Source organism: Etheostoma cragini, chromosome 14 (assembly GCF_013103735.1).
Source record: "Etheostoma cragini isolate CJK2018 chromosome 14, CSU_Ecrag_1.0, whole genome shotgun sequence".
NCBI classification, from domain to species: domain Eukaryota; kingdom Metazoa; phylum Chordata; class Actinopteri; order Perciformes; family Percidae; genus Etheostoma; species Etheostoma cragini.
Window position 1 is genome coordinate 7,653,574 of NC_048420.1, and position 20,986 is coordinate 7,674,559.

The window sequence follows — 20,986 nt, forward strand, 5'->3', positions numbered from 1 at the left end:
AAAGGCATTTTCTTTGGCCCCCCTCCCCTCCAGCTGTTGATTCTAGCATCTTTTTGGGCCCTCCTCACATGAGGGCCCTGGTTACTCAGACCCCTTCACCCACCCAGTCCGACGCCTCTGCATCTAAATGCAAAACTTTGCAGGAGCTCTGTTTGACTGTGAGTAGGATGACTCATGGAAAGACAAAGAGAACGTGAGACAGCAGACAACATAGGAAGACAAAAGAAAACAAAAAAAGAGCAAAAGAAAGAAGTGCAGCACTTTCACTACAGTGAAGTGCTCAGGCTTACTGTAGCTGCTGGCATTGTGTTGTAATCAAGTGAAATACTGTATACTACAGATTACCTAATGAGGGCCGTGCTTTATAAAGTTTGGCATTTCTAGCACCAGCTCCCCACTAGGTTTATGAACTTCCTGGTGATTTTCAAGGGTGTTCCTTAGAAAAGAGACGCAACAAACAAGATAAGAGAAGAGTCAGCATTTTAGTGACTCTACTGGCCTTTCCCATCTTCCCTCAGTGTTTTATGTGCGTATTTCTGTGCGTGTGTGTTTGTGTGTCATTGCTTGTTTGTGTGTCCTTGAGGCCTCATACAAGACGTGAGAGAACCTTTATTCATTAGCCGTCAGCGTCCTACCTCGTACAACGGGGGAGGGGGGGGGGGGGGGGGGGGGGAGTGGAGAGAGTGCAGAACATGGGAGCATAAAAAGCATTCAATTAAGACATGAACTGCAGGGTTCATTAAGCATAAGCAAGCCGATGAAAATGACCATCCATCAAGAGAAAGTGCTGTGGCAGTGCTGAAAAGCTCGTGCAGGCTTGTGCATATACAACATACTCCGTTTCTATGGAAAAAATGCTCATCCTTGCTCGTTTGAAGTAGAATTTAAACTAATAAATTACTTCACTGGTATGAAGTCATATATTGAGTCTTCTATACAATACCTTTCTTCACTTAGTCTCAGTGTTCATTCATAACAACCTTTTCTTGAATACATTGGTAAAGCAGTTTACTTGTTTGCTATTTTATGTCGTCTACTTCAATCAAATGAGTGCTGCTGTTACAGGGGTGCACGGATTTGAAAATGCTTTGCTTTTATGCCGGCACCCACAATAATGACAGTGAAACGGCTCTATAATACCAGCCCAAATTACTATTGTGTTTTGAAAAGGATATTAAACTGGCTGTTAAAGAGTAGGAACAAAAGCACCAAAAGATAAATTGCGTGTCTGTATATCCATCTCCGATCACATGCGGGCCTGAGGACATGCAATATGAAAAATGAAGCGCATTGTGAAATGGAACATGTAATACATTGCCAAAGAAGTTATATGACGTTAAATGTCAGATTAAAAACAACGTCCCTGTAGGTAAAATGCTAAAAATATGGAAGAATTAAATATGTGTGTGCATACATGCCTTTTTGTGAGCCTTTACTGACTCGTGTCAACACTTTTGTCCCGCTCAATTCCACAGCACCCACGGGTGCACACGTACATCTTAGGGACTCCGGTGCTGTGAAGAGCTATCTGCCCTTTTCTATTCATGTAGTCTCTTTGCTTTCAACAGAAACCAGTGCATAAGGGCATGTATGGTGCATGCAGGTATATTAAGCTGAGATACAAATCACAGAAGCCAGTGTCAATAGCTGAATGCATGTTCCCCTAACCAGGAAGCAGTCTTGCCATTCTATATATTTCACTGCTTTGGAAGGACTGCATGCTCTTTGTTTCTAAGAAATCAAAACAGCTGTTTGTAAGTGGCTTTGCTTGAATAAAATAAAAATGGAAAACCCTAACGCTCTCACTCTTTTCAGTGGGCTCTGAATGTACTCTGTGTCCTAAATCCGGCAGCACACACTAGATTCTTTCTTCTGAAGAGTGGGAATTCGGCTTACAAAAGGAGGCAGCACCTACATTTCAATGTTTATGCTTTCGCATTGGGGAAGGTGTGCTTTGACTTTTTTTTTTAAAGGAGTTTTGTTGTTATTTTTTTGAGAGCTTGGTTTAGCTTGAGAGCCCCTAAAGCCCAAAGAGACACTGTGAGTAAGAATGAAGGTGCTGGTTACAATGTCGGTGCGGTGCCAAAGTGGATCTGTATTTATGCGTGCACCCACAGGCCCTTTGCATTTGCGCATACACAATGATGTGAGAGTGTGTCCATGTGTGTGTATGAGTCATACTGATGTGTGCTTGCTGGGAGAAAAATGCCTGTTTTTAAAATCTCATCCGCTGAGTGCTCTGAAAATAATTAAAATACATTTTCTGCTGAAGAAGCCTTTATTTCACATTACTTCCCACAGTCTAGGTCAGAGATTATGAGTATAAAAACCTGCACTCCTGCTTACTATGATTCAACTTAATAGGCCTTGTATTGCAAGGAAAAACAAATCTGGAGCTAAACAAGTTTTAACCTGTTTGAGTGTAGATGAAAAATGTTTCAGGCTGAAACAACGCTGCAGTTACTATGCACAGGTACTGCAGGCACTTAAAGGCCCCCTCCAGCCAGTGCTACTTCCTGTTTAAAGTTAACATTCTTCCCACAAACAGACGTAATCCATAACCATGGCAACCAGACTGCATCTGACGTTACAGCATCTTGGAAAACAGCTGCATGGCGCTTAATTTGATAAATGTACTGCTTTTCAGAACACAAATGAGACAAGGATTAGCACAACACAGACTCTCTCTCTCTCTCTCTCTCTCTCTCTCTCTCTCCCCATCTTCTCTCAGCAAGGCAGATGTCTGGCTGCTAAAGCTAGGAGCCACAGGCTGCCATGGAGCTCTGCAGGATGGATAGACATGTTGTCCAGGTCAACTGTTTGGGGGCATTTTCGGAGGCGCACCGTCCACCAGCATCATCCACTCTCACCTTAGCTCCCAGCAAAGATATAGCACCGGGGTGCTCTGTGGTTCTTTTTCTTTCTGTAAAGGGCCTTTTCTCTCGTTGCTGCATGGAGACGTTGTAGGTGTATGGGGTGAAACTTGTGCGCTGCCCGGACCTGTTAGAGGCAAGTGCTAGCAATCCACTGCGTTGATCACGCCAGTTAATGGTGCACAGAATGCCATTTCGAAATAAAACACATTCCCCCCACCCTCGCTTACATTGGAAGTGCATTAGGAAGGCATTTCTTGATAGAAGGGGACTGTATCAATCTAATGAATCAACCTTGTCTTTAGGCTCCAGGGATGATATATGCAGTTACAAGCTTCATATTTCAGCTAAGAAAGATGATGGAGATCTGACATATTTAAATTATTAACACGATTTAATTAGAATGGAAATTATATTTGTACAATGGCTTTGAAATTTATGAATACAAACAAAAAAGATTTTTTAAAATAAACTTTTAAAAAGACATTTAAGTGCAGTCAACAACTTAATATTACCGCTCTCACTGGAGCCCCCTGAGCTCTGGATACCTGTCCTCACATAGGGGTGGTAGAGGGGCAACACGGGGAAATCACTGCAGCCGGAGAATGACCGGATGAATGTAACGGCACCGTAGCAGCACTTTCTACCTGTATAGTATAGTTATGACATCACACATGTACGCTAGTCCTGACTTCTTGTTTAAAGACCCAGTTCCTGAATTTGGGCAGTGTGCATTTGTCTGTGAATTTAACATTTTGATAATTTCACAGTATCCTTATGGCACCTCAGCCTGGTTTCTAATAAAATCTTACTTTTTACAATATGGGCCCTTTAATGGCCAGTGTGAATAGGATTATGTAATGAATGATTACACCAAACTAACTGTTTCAATGTTCATGTGGGCACCTAAGTACCGACAGGCTGAAACTGATAAGACCCCATGTGTCAGCTGCAATAAAATGTTAATTAAGAAGTTAATTGTTGTGCTTTCACTACAATGGAAATATGTAAACGATGAAAAGACTACTGCTACAGTGCACATAATAGGTTAAATTATTGATATGTGCTCTAAATTAAAAAATATAAAAAGCAAATCAGGGCTACCCAGTGTTTTGCACTGAGTCTGTGGTATTTGCATTTTAATTGGTTGGCAGAGCTAATGATAAAAGACTGTAATTTAACAGCTAAATATGAATGGAAACCCAGGCAAAGCAATTAGTATTCTCTAAATGTCATGCCTTTGTATCTGGGTACATAATGCACAACATTTATTAGTCACTCTGTGGTCTCACCTAGGGACTGTTACACAATGTTGGCACACCTTGGATACCTGGACTCTACCACAACTACCCTCAATTGGAGAGATATATCCAAAACAAAAACAACAATGCCAAGTCTGTTTCCACCCAGCTAATATTCCCACAGGGAGTGGGAAGCGTGCACGAGGTCTGTCTTTTCTTTGATCACCTAGCAAGTTCTGATGCACATTCACCTTAAACAGAATATGACTGCTGATGGACAGATAGAACAGTAGTGGCATCATTTCCCTTAAATGCTCTAAACGTATTTACAAAAAAGAGCTGTTTCCGTTATACATTATATATTTGCAAAAAACATCATTATTTATGGAAGAGTAAACAAGTTTAAAACTCTACGAAGACTCTCCTTGAATTTACTCAGGATTCACTCTTGAGGCGTTCATGTGAGATTACTTCTGATCACACATTTTAATGCTATGGGAAAAGGAATTAATAATTTAAAAGGTAACTGTCATAATTACAGACAGTAGCTGAGATGATTGCCTACAAACTTTTATTTGATCAAACTTGGGGAGTTTTTGGGCTTGGTTCTCAGCCGATTCTCCGTTGATAAATGGGAAGTTACAGATCAAAGTGGGCTGAGTTAGACAGAATAAGAAATTGAATGTGCCTCAAAGGGGCCACAGAACGTAGTACTGTGTTGCAGTTCATTTGACAATGACATATTAAGAAAAGATCTACAGTGTGTTAACTTTGAAAGGTGTTTAGGGTCTATTTAATGCAAATCTAACACTTGGAGGGGAGGTAAACAAGATCAGAGTATCATGAGTTTAAATAACCCTCCCGTTCATCCCAAAGGTAATTACACAGAGGTCAATGAGCGAAGGATGACCCCAAAAAAATAAATGGGCGTCAGCAATCAATATTTCACGCTTTACACACAGACACACATTCACGCACACACTTGTACGCGTTGTCCCTGCCAGGGAATGAGTGGCTAATGTGTACACTCCTCCGCTCTGCTCAAACAGAACACGATGCCCAAATTACATTTTAATGGCCTTTCTCTCTTATTAGCACCACGGCGTCTTTGAGTGCTTGCAAGAACAACATGAGGCTTTCAACCTTTCCCATTCTCGTGTCATTTTGCCTGATGTGATTAAGGCTTCCTGTCAATGCACCCACAGCTTATTGCTCACATACACTTGAATTATACAGTATGCCAAATAATATAAGAGTTGACAACATTAAGCCTACAGTATGTGTAAGATAGTTTTCTCAAATACATGGTTCTTAAATGCATCTCACATGATGTGAAATAAAATGGGGAATAAAATACTAATACAAAAGAAGTGACTGCAATATTAAAATGTTTTCTTTTTTTCTTTTATTCCGTTTTCCAAAGTTTGTGGAAAAAAATGGCATAACTCAGCCACAGCATTAGAAGACTGCCTCATTCTACTTGTTTTGTTTTCACATTAATCAGTGCAGTTAAACTCTGTAGAAGAGAAGTTATACTTAACACCAGATGAACAAGCGTTACTCAAAAAGGGGTTATTCAAGTTTACTGCAGTTTTATAGATTTTTTCACACGTAAATTTTACATGGATTCATTCATTATTTGTGTGACATTTTTAAATGTCTGTATAGCAAAAGCATCTCCGGACGCATTTTTTGACATTTGGAAAGAAGGTGTGTTCACCTTTTCAAATTAATGCACACACAATCTCTCTAGTTGCTCACGCAGACAGGCATGAGCCGTTGCTCTATTGTGGAAGCTACTATAAATCCAGCCCGTTTTATTTCCAACATGTGTTGCTGCATGTGCTGCTTCTCTGATGGTTCCAGAAGGAAAACCCTTTGTCTTTTACTTCCGACCACATCAGGCAATTATTGGTCCAATCATATTAAAAGAAATAACCATGGTGCAATTAGTTAGCGTTATTTTACTTGTAAACGTATTGAACTGCATTAACAGTGATAAACCACCAATTCAGTGTCTATGAATATATTGATCCAAATAAAATGGTTTAAATCAGCAAAGTCATCGTGATTCCTGCCACTACTTTATGACATTTCATGTCATTTAACGGAGGCTTTTATCCAAAGCGACTTCCAAATAAATGCTTTCAACTCTAAAGGTTCAAGTGCAAGTACATCAGCAAAACTACTAAGAGACATATGAATATGCAGCTTTAAGAGTATTACAAACACAGTACACTACATATATGTCCGAGGTGCAGTCTGCTTTGATTTTAATTTAATCTGAGCAATGTTGGGTTAAAATGACGTTTTCTGCATTCCTACAATTAAGTTTTGGCAGATCTATCTCCTCTGCATGCAAGTCATACCCTACATAGACTCATTTTAGTTAAGGTATTCAAAATCTCACCATAACCATCAACTTTGTGATTTAACAGGCAGTGGCTTGACCAAAAGTGTTTTCATGAGTTTGCCTTCAAGGTTCTTTCTCAAGTTATAGTACCAAACAAAACTTCATGCCTGAGTGCTTCTGATACTTCTGTGACGCAGTTACTGTGCACGGGTAAGAAGTGACATAAGAGATGATTAGAAAGATACATTAAAAAACAAAACAATTGTCAGCCTCCTATCCCTGAATATCATTCTCTTTATTAGCTTAATTTTTAAAAATCACCTGTAATCATCCGCTCCTCACTGGGTTAATGCACTCTATGGCATTAGGAATGCTTTTAAAGCTTAAGCTCTCCCAACACTTGCTGTCCCGGGACTCTGCTAAGCTCTTTCGTCCCCACTGTGCTTGGTATTAACTCCGAGAGTGTGTCTGATCAGAGATTTGAAGTCAACAAGAAAGATGTCATTACTGTAAAGCTTTTCACATGCAATTGCCCCATAATGCAAAATTTCTTAAACTCTGAATAAAAATATGAATCAAAACGTACTGAATTACTGGTCACATATCTGCAATCAAGATTACGTTTGAAACTTTTTTGAACATTTCTTCTCTATGACATTAGGCATCATTGAGAATGACCACGCTAGGTTGTTTCAGCCCTGCAGTATGTAGGAATGGAAGTGATAAAATGAGACAATGAATGAGTAATGTGCCAAATGTAAATGATCAATGATCCCCCCCCCCCCCCCCCCCCCTCCCATTGGTTGTGTTTATTAGACCCAGTGAACCAATCACACTGATTCGTTGAAACTCTCTCCTTCGACCTCAGAGTGGGCTCCGGCCCAAATAATTCTTTGTTCTAAATGCATCTGCACATTAATTTACTCCCTCAATAAAAAGTCTTTATGAATCATATTTCAGAAAAATTAAAAAGTAAATGAATACAAGCACAGTGCCACCGTTCTCTCCTTACCTTACCTTTTCATAATGTCTAATTCATACAGGTTTCAACTCAGACTTTTGTGTTGTGCTGTTTTGCTACTCAACCCCTTCTACAGTGATAATCAATTGCACTCTTTCCTGCATCGTTCTTCGGACTTGGAGGTTTTAAAATCAAGACCAAAAAAATGTACAATAAAAACACATTAGAGCAATAGAGCATTTGAGGAGCGAAAGAAAGCATCAAATGAGAATTACGGGTTCCTTTCATTCGGTGCTTGTATGCTGTTCCCATGTAATATCTGCTGTTAAGGGTAGGGAGTTACGCTTATTATAATAGGAGGAACATTTTCACTGATTTTGTCACCAGCAATCAGCGGAGAGAAGAGGACCTGAATCAGAGAGCTACTTGACTGCAGAACAGCCTCTCCTCTAATGATTCAAACTGTTTCTGATGCTGAGACTGGTAGATACGCTTGGCGTGTCAGTAAAGATGTTTATATCATATAATTTACTGGCTTTAGCTGCTAAAAAGGTAGACTAATTCATTGGATGGAGGTTCATAGTGAGTACATTTTAAAACCATGCTGCCATGGTGATCCCAACTCCCAAACCCCAACCCAACTGGCTCCATCACTTGGGGACTGTGAATGCTCGTACCTAATTCCTATCCATACGATAGTTGAGTTGATATATTTCAAATGTATTTGATGCACTTTAATTATACAAATGTGTTGTTCCCAACAAATTCAATAAAAGAAATGGCCACATAAATGTTTCAAAAACATTCTTCTAATGTATTCAATGCATGTTCAACTGATCAACATAGAATATAATGTCATGTCTGGTATGCAATTATACTACAATCTTGCATTAATGTGTCCTGATTAAATTAGCATATACTGTAGACATTATTACATTGTTTCCGCCTGCTAAGTCATCCCCATTCTTCAGTGTGCATATATTCACATATTCTCGATATTTTATTACATTTTAACAATTGTACTTTAAGTTGCAATGTTCAGTGATCTCTGACTGTTGCTGCTGCAAACAGCATCATACCCTCACCACCCAAAATTAACGAAAATATTGATGTCCGAAGCTTGCAGTCGGATCAACCTCAGGGTAAGGCTCAGCACAGCCACATCCTCTACTTAACCACTCTATTAGGATCTCTGATCAATGGCAAAAGCCCTAGAGAGAAAACATGCCATTAGGACAACATCTCTGAATGATTTCAGTGTGTTTCAATTCAAATGGCAAAAGATAAAACAACTTCTGATATGACATTGGATTTATTAATTTTTGTCTCCTGGATTGTCTTTGCTGTGTGTTATTAATAGTAATACAGCAGACACAGTGAAAACGGTTTGCTAATCAGTGTCAACTGAAACTGTCAACACTTCCTCACAGCTGTCAGGTACGGTACTTTGCCTAAGGACATGGAAGAGTTTGTTGTATATGGATATTTAAGGCTTTAATTAGGGAAGGTCGATGGCAGGAACTGCCAAATAAACAGCTTCTCAGATATCAGAAGAGCAGATGGGAAATGTTAAGTCAATAAGATAATTTTGTTCATTTCATAGCCATTCATCCCAAAGTACAGACTGATAAAAATCTATTTCGAAGTGAAATGCAACTTAAGTGCTATAGAAACAATGTGCATGTATGTATGTGTGTATGTGTGTGTGTGTGTGTGTTAGAAGGAGTAAATAAAAACACCTTGCCTGAAGTCCATTATTAGTTCTGAAATGTAGAAAATTAGATTTCGTAAATGAACACATTTTGGGTTGGTATGGTACCAGTGTACTGTATCCGCGGTACAGCATTCACGGCAGTATAATCAAACCAGAGTTAAAATTCTTAGTCCACTGCAGTAGTTTTCTGTGCAGAAGATATAGCTATTAAATGATAGTATGATACCAGTTGTACATTCAAATGGAAGGAATGGGGTTATGTTGAAGTGGTGCAACTTTACTGTGGATAGACAGAGTGCCTCCACCACAGATAAAACAAAAAGGGATATTTATAATTCAATATACTAATATGTGCTTTTAGACAATGAGCCATTATTACCTGTTGATCTACCGGCCAGTTTTAGTTCCTACCCTCACTCATGGTTATGAAGGCTGGGTGATGCCCGAAAGAACGAGATTCAGGGTACAAGCGGCCGAAATGGGTTTCCTCAGGAGGGGGGCTGGCGTCTCCCTTAGAAATAGGGTAAGAAGCACAGTCATCCAAGAGGAGCTCGGAGTAGAGCCGCTGCTCCTTCACATCGAAAGGAGCCAGTTGAAGTGATTCGGGCATTGGGTAAGGATGCCCCCTAGGCTCCTCCCTAGGAAGGTGTTCCAGGCACGTCCAGCTGGGAGGAGGCCTCGGGGAAGACCCAGGACTAGGTGGAGAGATCATATCTCCAACCTCACCTGGGAACGCCTCGGGATCCCCCAGTTGGAGCTGGTTAATGTGCCACGGAAAAGGGAAGTTTGGGGTCCCCTGCTGGAGCTGCTGCCCCCGCGACCCGATAAGCAGACGGAGATAGATGGATGGATGACTTCCCTGAATGAAACACCTCTTCACCAGCAGAGAACAGACAAATCATTGAGTACTAACGGTATGAGAGCAACATGAGCTATAATGTTCATGCTACTAGTTAGCAAATGTTACACTACTCATGTCATTAGTCTCCCATTCCATGGATGACACATATGTATTCTGAACAACGCATTTTGATCCCAAAGCACTCCTCCCTCCCCCCGCCAATCGATAAGCGTCATTTCTGCAGTTGTTTAACCTGCTTGGCTCTCTCTCTTGAGTTTGGAGCAGGTGACACATCGTATAAATAAATAAATAGATAGGCGGGGGGGGGGGGGGGGGGGGGGGGTTAGGACGTTAGGACTCATCACAGCGCCAATGATGGGACAATTATCTCATGGCAAACAAAGCTCAGCCATCACCTGCCACAATCGAAGGAATCAATAGGGCTCAGAAGGGAGATGGAAAAGGGAGGGGGGGATGTCAGGGGCGGATGGAGGAAGACAGAGGTGAGGCGGAAGGAAAAAAGAGAAAAACAAGAGGGTAACATAAACAGATGGAGAACACTTTCAGGGGATATACAGTATTGAAACTAAGCTCTTGTATACGAATCACATCTCAGGGTTTGACTTAAATGTTTCCAGAGAATTAAGCGTGATGCCAATTTCTCTGCCGATTTGACTCTAAAGTCATTATTTCACTACTGATACAATTGATCTATTTTACATGTATATAGTTTGACAATGCAATCCCAATTTGAGGTCAATTTACTAGAGTTTTTCCAAAGCAGCCTTAGCATGACTGAAACCATGGCGAGCTTCCATTAAAGCTTTAGAAAAAAGGTTTGTGGACATTGATTGGGGATTTCCTGCTTACTGTACATTCATGTAATATCAGTTTTTGAACTAGCTAAACACAGCAGGCTGCGGCTGCCACTACACTCAGGGGACAAAATACATTAATATTGCTGCTTTCAGTGCAAACTCTCTCATTGTGGGCTCCTTTCATTTGTTTTGCTAACAAATGTAATTTGTGAGAGTTACCTTTCATTTTGTACCCTACATTTTAACATTTCATGAATTTAATTAATTTAACCAATGACTAGGTTGTTTACATATACCAGTTTTCATTATTGGACTATAATCAGTAATTTTATGCTAACAATGAATCGCATAACTACTTTAATAGGAAAGAGGCCGTTGATACTGTAATGATACATCCACAGAGAAGTATCACTGGACCCTACAGTTCCTCTCAGCTTAGTTTAGGATGGGAACTTAACAGACAGACAATTAGTCAAAGACATACTCATTTTAATTCATTATTTAACACATAGCATCTTAGCTATGAGCCAGCTATTTCTCTGAGCAGTTAATGGAGACTAAAAGCAGAGCTAAAATGAGAGTGAACTGCAGATCATATTGGACACACAACTCCTAAAGCATGGTAATATTGCTCCAAATCTGCTAGTGTAAAAAAAAAGAAAACTCTGTGCTAACATGTTTGGCATATCAACATTGGGCTACATACAGGATGTTGGCAATGTATAGGTCTTGAGCGTGACAAAACGTGCTCACAAGCAAATTCTAGTGTTTCGCACATGCAGGTATTATTCTTCGTGCACCAAATCAACAACCAAGAGTTGTGCAGACAGCTGCAAGCGTGAAACAAAACAGGGGGAGCCAAAGAATGGCACCTGTTTGTACAAACCTTAGCAGCACTTGCACAGAGCGGTCACAACATGCAGGGAGTGTCTGCTTTGCGAGTGCTGGGCATAACATTCTCTGCACTCTATGACTTGTAGTTTTACACAGCTGACCGACACCCACACTGAAGCAAGACTTCATTGATATCTGTTTTTCTGTGTGGTTGTAAGAAATATACCTAAAACCAGTACACACAGCAAGTAAAACTCCAGGACAACGCCTACTGTGGTTGCTATGTGACACAAAAGCAATACATACAGACACACAGTACAGTAACTGTGCACTGCTGTGCATGAGGTATAGACAAGTTTTACAAATAGCAGAGGCGTGAAAGGGAGAACTGGATCAGAAAGGAGAATGAATGAAGGTTAAAAGATAAAGACGGAGTCCGGTAGAAGAAGGTACACAGACTAACTAACAAAGTAGAACCCTGTGTGACCCACAAACTATAATCTTCTCTGTAGGTGCTCAGCGCCTACAGCCACAGCAGACTTTTAATCCAGTTTTGATGAAGGTGGAGGGACAGTTTTACAGGGTTCTGTTTGTTATAAACGGCTTCAAGTAGTGAATAGTGCTCCACAACAGGCCCTTTTATGAATTAGGGCCAGCGGGTGAATTTCTTTCCTTTATACTTTTTGCCTGGGAACTTGGCTGTGATGAAGGGAAAAAGGCACAGTTGTTATATTGTCCACTTTCCCTGTAGCTTCCAATATATTTTCATGAACTCGTAATATGAGTCTTGTTTCCAGCAAGCTCTTAGGTGGTATTTAACAGTCATTAGGCAAAGTGTTAGGCAACACACCAGATTTCCTTTTTCAATACCGCTGGTACTGTATTAAAGGACGTGAACAGTTTCTCCCATGGTTGTTATTACTAATTTATTTTTAATATTACACAGTGAAGATGAGAACTGATGCTGTTAAGTGTCTTTGCCTCATAAATTTGGCATAGTCGCAGTTTGTTCAAGTCGAATGTAAGGTTTAGTGCCACTTGATACAACGCAACATATGTGTGTTTCCTCACACACTGATAATTGCAAAATAAAACTCATTCTAAATCAAAGTGGATACACATTTTTGACACCACAGGAGGTTGAACTTCCACGACCTCATAGTTGTCAGTGTGCTTTTATTGTTAATTTTGAACTTGATAAAAGCATCAATTAGGGCTGCAGACTCTGCACTTGAATTTGCCTTCTCAATGTCAGGCTGATGAGCCGTGAGGACTTGTCATTGTAATGAGGAAGCCTCATTATGAACCAAATCACCCTGTTCTCTTAGAAATTCAGCATGAAGAGCACTCTTTTAGGTAATTAATCCAGTGCAGTGTTTCATGAATGCTGCTAATGCTATCAGTACACACACATTACTTTCCAGGTCTCCATTTGCTCGTTTCCTTGGTAAAGGGTCAAGAATATGTTAAATGAGACCAACGCAGCATGTATAGGTATTACCACTTAAAGACACCTATTCAAATTTTAGTATCAATTTATGTAACTCGCAGATCAAAGGAACAAAGTAGGGTTGGAATACAGAAATGGATAGACTGGATAAACTTTTCTTGTGCAAGAGAACACAAAAACAGGGACACCGAGGACCAAAAACACACGTACTCCAAGATAATGCAAAATATTTAAGTGTCAAGCCGGAGAGCCGTCACTTTCCGAACATCCATTTTAAGTTCTCCCATGCGACATCAGGGTATCATTCAAGCTGTCTTGTTTTGTTTACTCCTCCATGCTTGCCAGTTCGAATGACAAAGAAGTGATATGCTGGAAGAGGAACAGCAGAAAAAAAAAATCTCTGCTCTGAGAAAACTGTCATCCAGAGTACTGATGTGAAAGTAAAGCGGGACAGAGGGGATTGTTACATGTTATGATAAAAGATGCATTTACTCCCAACATTAATGTTTAATGTGTCAAAGCTACAGCCACTCTGACTCCACTTTAGATTTAATTATTAACAGAACAGAGTTATTGACAGCTCAGCTTCCTGTCAGACGTAGATAAGAAAAGACTGACACAGAAAGAAAGGATTCTAAAGTCATATCTTGCAAGTCATCTGATTGGATGCAAAATGTGTATATGTGTGTGTGTGTGTGTATGTATAAATGGACGCACACCAGAGCGTGTTTAGATAGGGTTGATGACTGTGCTTGATGTGGTGGCATCTCAACACCTGTGCTGCCATCTGTGCCCCTGCACCCCGTGTGACCACTGTGCCTCCTAGAAAACAAGTGTTGCACAGAAACCCTGATGAACACGTCTCACTCTCCCGTCCTCTGTAAGTATAAATTTAATTTGTGTGTGCTTTAGATAAAACAGAATCAACAACACATCAATGGAATTGTCGTTTTGATATTGGCATGTTGGGAAATTAACCCAATTTACTCTCTTGGTGAGAGTCAGGTGAGAAGGTAGACACCACTCTTACAGTATGTCTGCACAGTCAATATGTAGCTGCAGTTAGCAGCTATTTAGCTTAGCTTAGCATGAGGACTACAAACAGGGAAAAGGCTAGCCTGGCTAAAGGTAACATAATTTACCTACAAGCACCTATAAAGCTCATTGGTTAACCATACTGTGGTCCTTGGGTCAAATTTGAAAAATGTCTGTATCTGCAGTATAGGTTTCTTTTGAACCAAATTACCACAAAAATGGATTGGACTCCAAACATCACTCTTGGCAAATAAAATTAATCACTTTAATGCCTGAAAAAACTCATCTGTACGTTCCTCTGATCTAAACTATTAGTCAAAATAATTTAAAATCTTTGCTCTTTTAACTCAAATATTTAGGTGTACTTCTATAAATGAGGTTGACTATGAATTCCAAAAAAGTACTATAAAATAAAAACAAAAAGTCTGAAAAAAAAAGTCTAATCTTTGTTAAAACTAATCGTTTTTTACCTGGGAGAACAACGCAAGGCTTAACATGTTATATCTTGTTTGGTTACAATAATCTGTGAGTAAAATCAAAAAGTGACTGTTGTATGGTTACTTTCGCTGTATTGAAAAAAGCCTACTATTTTTTTGTGCATTGCATTTTTATTGCATCTCATCACGTTTATACTGCACTGCATTGCGTACTGATTTGCCCAAAATGTAGCATGTAGTATACAACATGTAAACAAAAGCAAAATCTACAGAATGCCAAAAATACCCAGATTTTGGAATGATTTGGAAAAAAAGTACCAGTATGCATCGGGCCAGTCTACCTCGCCGGCTGTTTCCCACAATGCAAAGCGCTGGAACAGTCATGATTGTGGTCACTTCCGATTTCCAAAACAGGCTAAAATTGGCTAAGCCTGGGCTAGTTTAGGGCAAAAATAGATCCATGTAACAGTGGCAGATTACATACTACCAACAAACGCAGTACATACTGCAACCCTTCGAATGTTATCCCCATTGTTAATAGTATCCTGTAAATTTAAATCATGTTGTACTGTGGTTGTGCTTATTTGTTGCTGTGGGGTGTGTACATTTCTTACAGCTGGCTGTAATCTATATTGCGCCTCTGGGATAATAAAGTGACCTTGTACTGCAGTATGTAGTATGCAATTTCACATACAGCTGATATATTGACCATGAACAGTTGCCAGGCAATCAGCAGAGGCTCCAGGAATTCCAGGTAATTTACACAAGTTTTAGCGCAAATTAAAGAAATGAGATATAAAGTGTAAGTGAGATTTAAAGATGCTTCTAGGTGGATTTGTATACCTTAGGACAGAACCAGGCAAGTGGTTCACGCCAGTCTTCAGTCTATATGCTGAGCTAAGAACTTATCTTCAAAATGTCAAACCTGTAATATAGAGCAGGTTTAAGCTAAAAACATTTACACACACACATGCACTATACATCAAATCCACACCCTGTCTCGTACAGATGTATGGATAACCAGAGATCCAGAAAAGGGAAGACCAAAAGAAAAAAAGATAAAGCAAAATAAAATAAAGATATAAAACAGAAAGACGCCATCAAACAACAAAACAAAAAAAGAAATGAACAACCAAAAGCTTAAAAAGAGAAAAAATAAACTTATTGTGCTGGTGTAGTTCATTTGAGGATATTTTCTCTGAAAGTGGCATAAACCTCCTTAAGCCCACAGAAAGAGGTCATAATTAATTAGACAAACACCCAGCATTCCAACCACACAGAGGACAAACGCAAAATTCCACAACGCCAGTACAAGCGTCTCAAACCGAGCTACCTTGGCTATCTAACTCTGTCGCTACTAGCTGCACCGCTTCATCAGCGCGCCGCGGCGTCCTCCGTGAGTGCCCGGTGGAACATGGAGAGACGTGGCTCGAGCATTTATGCACTGCTCACATCTAAAATAGCACCACTGCCACCCCCTCAGGGGCACTATGCACCTCCTAAGTGGATAACTCTGCATTGTCACAACGTTTTCATAAAGCTCAGTGGGACGGGGCTGTGTACTCCTTTCATCACCAGCAAACCTAAATGAGCTTTGTCAGGTTCACTAATGCACGCTGGTGGCTGTGCGACTGCGTTTACGTAAGTGTGTATACTTCCTTTACTGTGTGTCCGCCGCGCCCTATAAAGAGGAAGGAAAAGGCTTTAAAAATGTGTTTTTGATCCACTGACGTATGAGATTATCATTAGCACGATGTTTGTTTGCAGTGCTGTTCACAGTGTGGTCAGAGCTGGTCAAGGATAGAGTTGGACGCTAACTCAGCAGGTCAGCTGCTCTAATTGCTGCTGGTCATCGGTTAAATGACCCCGCTGTTTCCCCCTCACGCCAAGCGGGGACATTATAACGATGAGGGTGAAAGACGGAGAGGGAAGAGACAACGGAATCAGGGATAAAACCCCAGAGATGAAGCAGCGATGAGGTTAAAGTGGAGAGGAGGCGAGAAGGTAAATCACAGAACTAGTGAGATTTTGAAGACACCGTGTCAGAGTGAAAACACGGTGTGATGATGAATTAATCATGAGAAGGATGACGATGGTTTACAGCCACAAGTTCACATGTTCTGCAAAATCATCCTTTTGCAATCCTCTCTCCAGCTCAGAAAGCATCAGCTCGATGTAAAATCCTAAAGACGGCGATGAAGACGAGGAAGGAAGTAGAAGGGTTAGGATGATAACTAATAAAGACTGATAATGAGGGATGTTAAATTAAAACACCGAAAGGAATGAGAACAATAGCTCTGAGGCTATCCCTTTTATCCACTCCGTTGTTTCTGGTCTCCGGTCCTTAAGGTTTCCTGAGGTTAACACAAATCTCTTTGAGGGCATTATTCTCTGGCAAGTCTTGGCATTAAAACACCTGATTCATATTCTAATCTTTGGCCTCATTACAATATCAATGCATTAAAAAAAAGAAGCTGTGTGGATCTTTGGTGGGATGTCAGTTCCTTTGATAGAGGCTGAAGCAGCAGAGGTGTGGGAAGAGGTGCCGGGACGACGACAACAACAACAACACTAGTTAATAAAGACTAATATTTGATGTCCTGAACATGTGCCTGTTATGTCCCATATAAAATCCTAGCACCTCACATATTAAATGTGCATGCAGATTTACAATTGTTCTATCTCTTTCAATACCCACTTTATCTTGCCTTATTCTTTCCCTTCTCTTTCAATAAAATCCTTCCTCCTTTGTTCTCTCTCTCTCTCTCTCTCACACACACACACACACACACACACACACACACACACACACACACACACACACACACACTTTTCAACTGCTTTTTTCACCTCTCCTCCCTATCTCCCAAATCCTCTCATTTCCACTCTTTCCCTCTCCCCGGCCTATTACAGTTTACATATCGCTTCCCTCTTCTAGTTTCTGTGCCCTGGTTCGACCTTAAAAATCACAGCTGAAACTACAATTTTAGACCTGAAAATGCATCAGGATGTCTTGAATGTACTTATTAGAGATGTCTTTTCTCCATACTACCATACATGCCATACTAGTGACAGGATTATTTGTGATGCATGCCCACACTTGGATTAATACAGACCAGGGTTCCTCCGCACAATGTGGATTCGATCTGCGTTAGAACTATTGCAGCACATTGAGTGTTTTATCTGCTTTATTAAATCCAATTGTACTCGACTATTCATTTTCTGTTGTAATTCTCTCACTGTACATTTTACATTGCGTTAGGACTGTAAAGCATCATTGTATTTCTTTATTATGTCATTCTTTTTTCTTATGTTGTTCTTTATTATGGTTGCAGATCATAAATCACACAAGTGTTGCAGCCCTAGCCAATGTACCATTAGAACTATAAAAGCATTTTTACGGCCAAAGTTTCAAACTGATAGCTTTGTGGAAAAAAGTTCTACATCAGGTAGATTATCTTTTTCAGCAGACAACCCTATCTGACTTCCCTGAATTTCAGAGACTAGTGTAGAGCCCATGGTGCCTGGGAGCTTACTTATTATCGCTGATTGTAGAATTGATCAAAACCAAATTGTACCCCAAAATGACTTACAGAAGGACCCCAAACCACTTAATATGCAACTCCAATGTATGGCCTATAACTGACATACAGTGTAGAGAGAGAGAGAGAGAGAGAGAGAGAGAGAGAGAGAGTGAGAGAGAGAGCGAAAGAGAGTGAGAGAGAGAGAGATGGTGTTTTCTCGGATCGTTAACAAACATAACATCGTTAATATCGGATCGTTAACTAATTTAACACTTCATTTTCATACAGGTTTAGTGGCTTGTCGGTTAACGGTGAAGTAAAGGATTTGATTTGCGGGGGTGTTTAAGTGTCTTAATTAACCCGACCCAGGGTGAGTCTGATGAAAACTGATGTATCTGCCCGGTTCGACTCTGAGATTTTCTCTCCTTGCACAGCACTCTGAAGAAATAAACTCCAAGATTAGGCCATGTTATGTTCTGCCAGCTACCAGCAATTAAATACAGTAGCAGGTGTTAGAAAAATCTAACTATCACGTGTTCTTTGATTTGATGAGGATGAAGAGAGGCTGAGGGTCCAATTGAGAATTAGGAAAAGGTTTAACGAAACAGCATGACGAAGATGATAAGACAAAGACAATACGACACAAAACGTGATAACACTGCAGCTGACAGCGCACTTGATCCATACTTCTCCCTGATGGAGTCACATGAGACCAGTCCCAAAATCCTCACCGCGTCCCAATTTTATCCCAAAGAAGTTGAGGGTGGTTCCCTTAATTAAACCTTTCCCAAAGGTCAAATGTTTTTTAAGATTAAGTCCCACCTCTGACTTGTCAGGTTTAGTCCAGGACAAAGGTAAAGGTCTTCTATCTTGCTAGCGACAATTCTATTCAAGTTTACTGGGATATTCATATCCTTTGTTCTTAGTCATATGTGGCCCAGCAGGGTGGGGGGTTCCCAAAAGGCAGGAACAACAGTTACCTTTCCAGTGGGGACACTGAGTTACGTCATGTATGCTAAATGATAGATATCATCTAATCAAATCTTTAGAGACAGAGGAAGAGAGGGGGAAGGTGAGAGACAGTAGGGCCATCTTGACCTCTTCACAGAGACAAAATGCATATCATCCTAACCTGACGGCATCATACATACACAGAAATACACTGTTTTCAAAACGTTTTTTTTAACTTTTTATAACTCCACACAGGAAAAGAGTCCCCCCGCTGTCCTAAAGCGTTCTGCATGTGGTGTCTGCCCCCCCAACACGGACAAACATACATAGCCCACAGATACGCCTGGCTTTATAAGATAAATAGATTTATAAGTGGCATCACGCTCTGTCTGCACTTTTTGTGCTTTGCATGTGTGGGATTCTGAAATGAGGGAAGTGTCGTTTGTTTATTCAAAGTCAAAGAAGGTCCAAGGTAGTGCTACTTTGCACATTTGTGTGGGTTTTAGGTGTAAGTCACCTTTTAGCTGCCAAAGCTCCGCTGCTCTCTGTCTCTGGTCCTCAGGGTGAGAGGGGGAGTGGCCAGAGAGGAAAGAACCAATGTGTGCTTCTTTTAGCTAGGTATTTAACGGTATCTTTTGCAGTTCTAATCCAAACAACGTCAAACTTGGTACTGCACTTGTGCCCGTATCAAGACACCTGTCAAGTTTGAAATCAGTTGGACTATTAGTTTGAGAGATATGCACAACACACACACACACAAACACACACACACACACACAGACACGCACACACGCACGCACGCACGCACGCACGCACGCACGCACATCAATTTATAGACAGATATGTAAAAGAGCTGTAGGATCTTTGCATCTCCATCATTAGATATTCTGCTCTTAGTGGACCTTCCCTCTAAATAGAGCAGACTAACCAGAGGGCAACTATGATAATCATAATATTCATGATCATCATCATTATTATTATGTCTCTCATTCTCCAACCATACCTGCTAATCCCTGTCTAGCCCTCATCTTGCAGTTCTAAGACAAAAGCAGTCAACCTCAGGGAGAAAGCAACAACAGAAGGGGGAGTATAGGAACAGAACAGACAGCCAATCCCATGCCAGTACCAGTGCACATCTAAATAAAGAAAAAAATCAAACATATTTGTTTTATAATGAGTTTCACTTTCACAAACAGGTCACATGTCACATTCAGTGATTGCATCTGTATGCACAAAACAGAGACATGCCTGGATGCCTGTTGACAAAGAATTTTTTTTATTTTTATTTAAATACACACATATATATATATATATATATATATATATATAACAGTGTATGTGTGAGTCTATAAGTGTCCTTGCGTGCAGCAGGTGATTGACTGTATGTGAAGTGTGTACGTGTTTGTGTGTAGGCGAAGAGAGACAGGAGGACCATGATTGCAGATGTCACTGCCATGTCATTCAAAACAGAACTCAGCACGCCGCAGTCGCTTAAGCATACATATTTATGGAAGAACAAATCAGATGCAAACGAATACATTTACAATGCCAGTTTCACACACCATGTCCAAGACTTGTCTTGAGATATACAAACATTCCCTAAATGACAATCTCCTCCGCACTTCAGCAACCACATATACTGTTCGGATTATTTCATCACACATCAAAATCCTTACATACGTGGCATTTAACCGCAATGGCTCTTCAGCTTTACATTAAGAGACTGTGGCCAAGACACGCACACACATCTTTTGCGCACGTAGATGCACCAGAAATGAAAAGCAGCACATACAAAACAACAACAGGTACAGACTCACACTGCATTGCCAGAGAGCTTGTGTTAGTCAATAACTAGGCCACGCCGAACCTGCCTCTGCTTGCTCTCTCTCTCTCACACACACACACACACACACACACACACACACACACACACACACACACACACACACACACA

The 20,986-nt window shown here is 40.5% G+C and overlaps 2 long non-coding RNA genes across 2 annotated transcripts in view; one reads left to right on the plus strand and one right to left on the minus strand.

Annotated features, from left to right (window-relative positions):
• Window positions 1-1,821: 1,821 nt before the first annotated feature.
• LOC117956847 overlaps window positions 1,822-20,986 on the minus strand; it is a 20,563-nt gene continuing 1,398 nt past the window's right edge. The window contains exons 2-3 of the long non-coding RNA XR_004659383.1: window positions 14,413-14,418; window positions 1,822-1,832 (exon numbers count right to left, since the gene is read on the minus strand). This is a non-coding gene — a long non-coding RNA (uncharacterized LOC117956847). The remainder of the gene's footprint in view (window positions 1,833-14,412; window positions 14,419-20,986) is intronic.
• On the plus strand, window positions 7,795-19,960 carry LOC117956846. The gene is made up of 3 exons (XR_004659382.1): window positions 7,795-7,807; window positions 19,651-19,746; window positions 19,950-19,960. It is a non-coding gene; the product is annotated as an uncharacterized LOC117956846 (long non-coding RNA).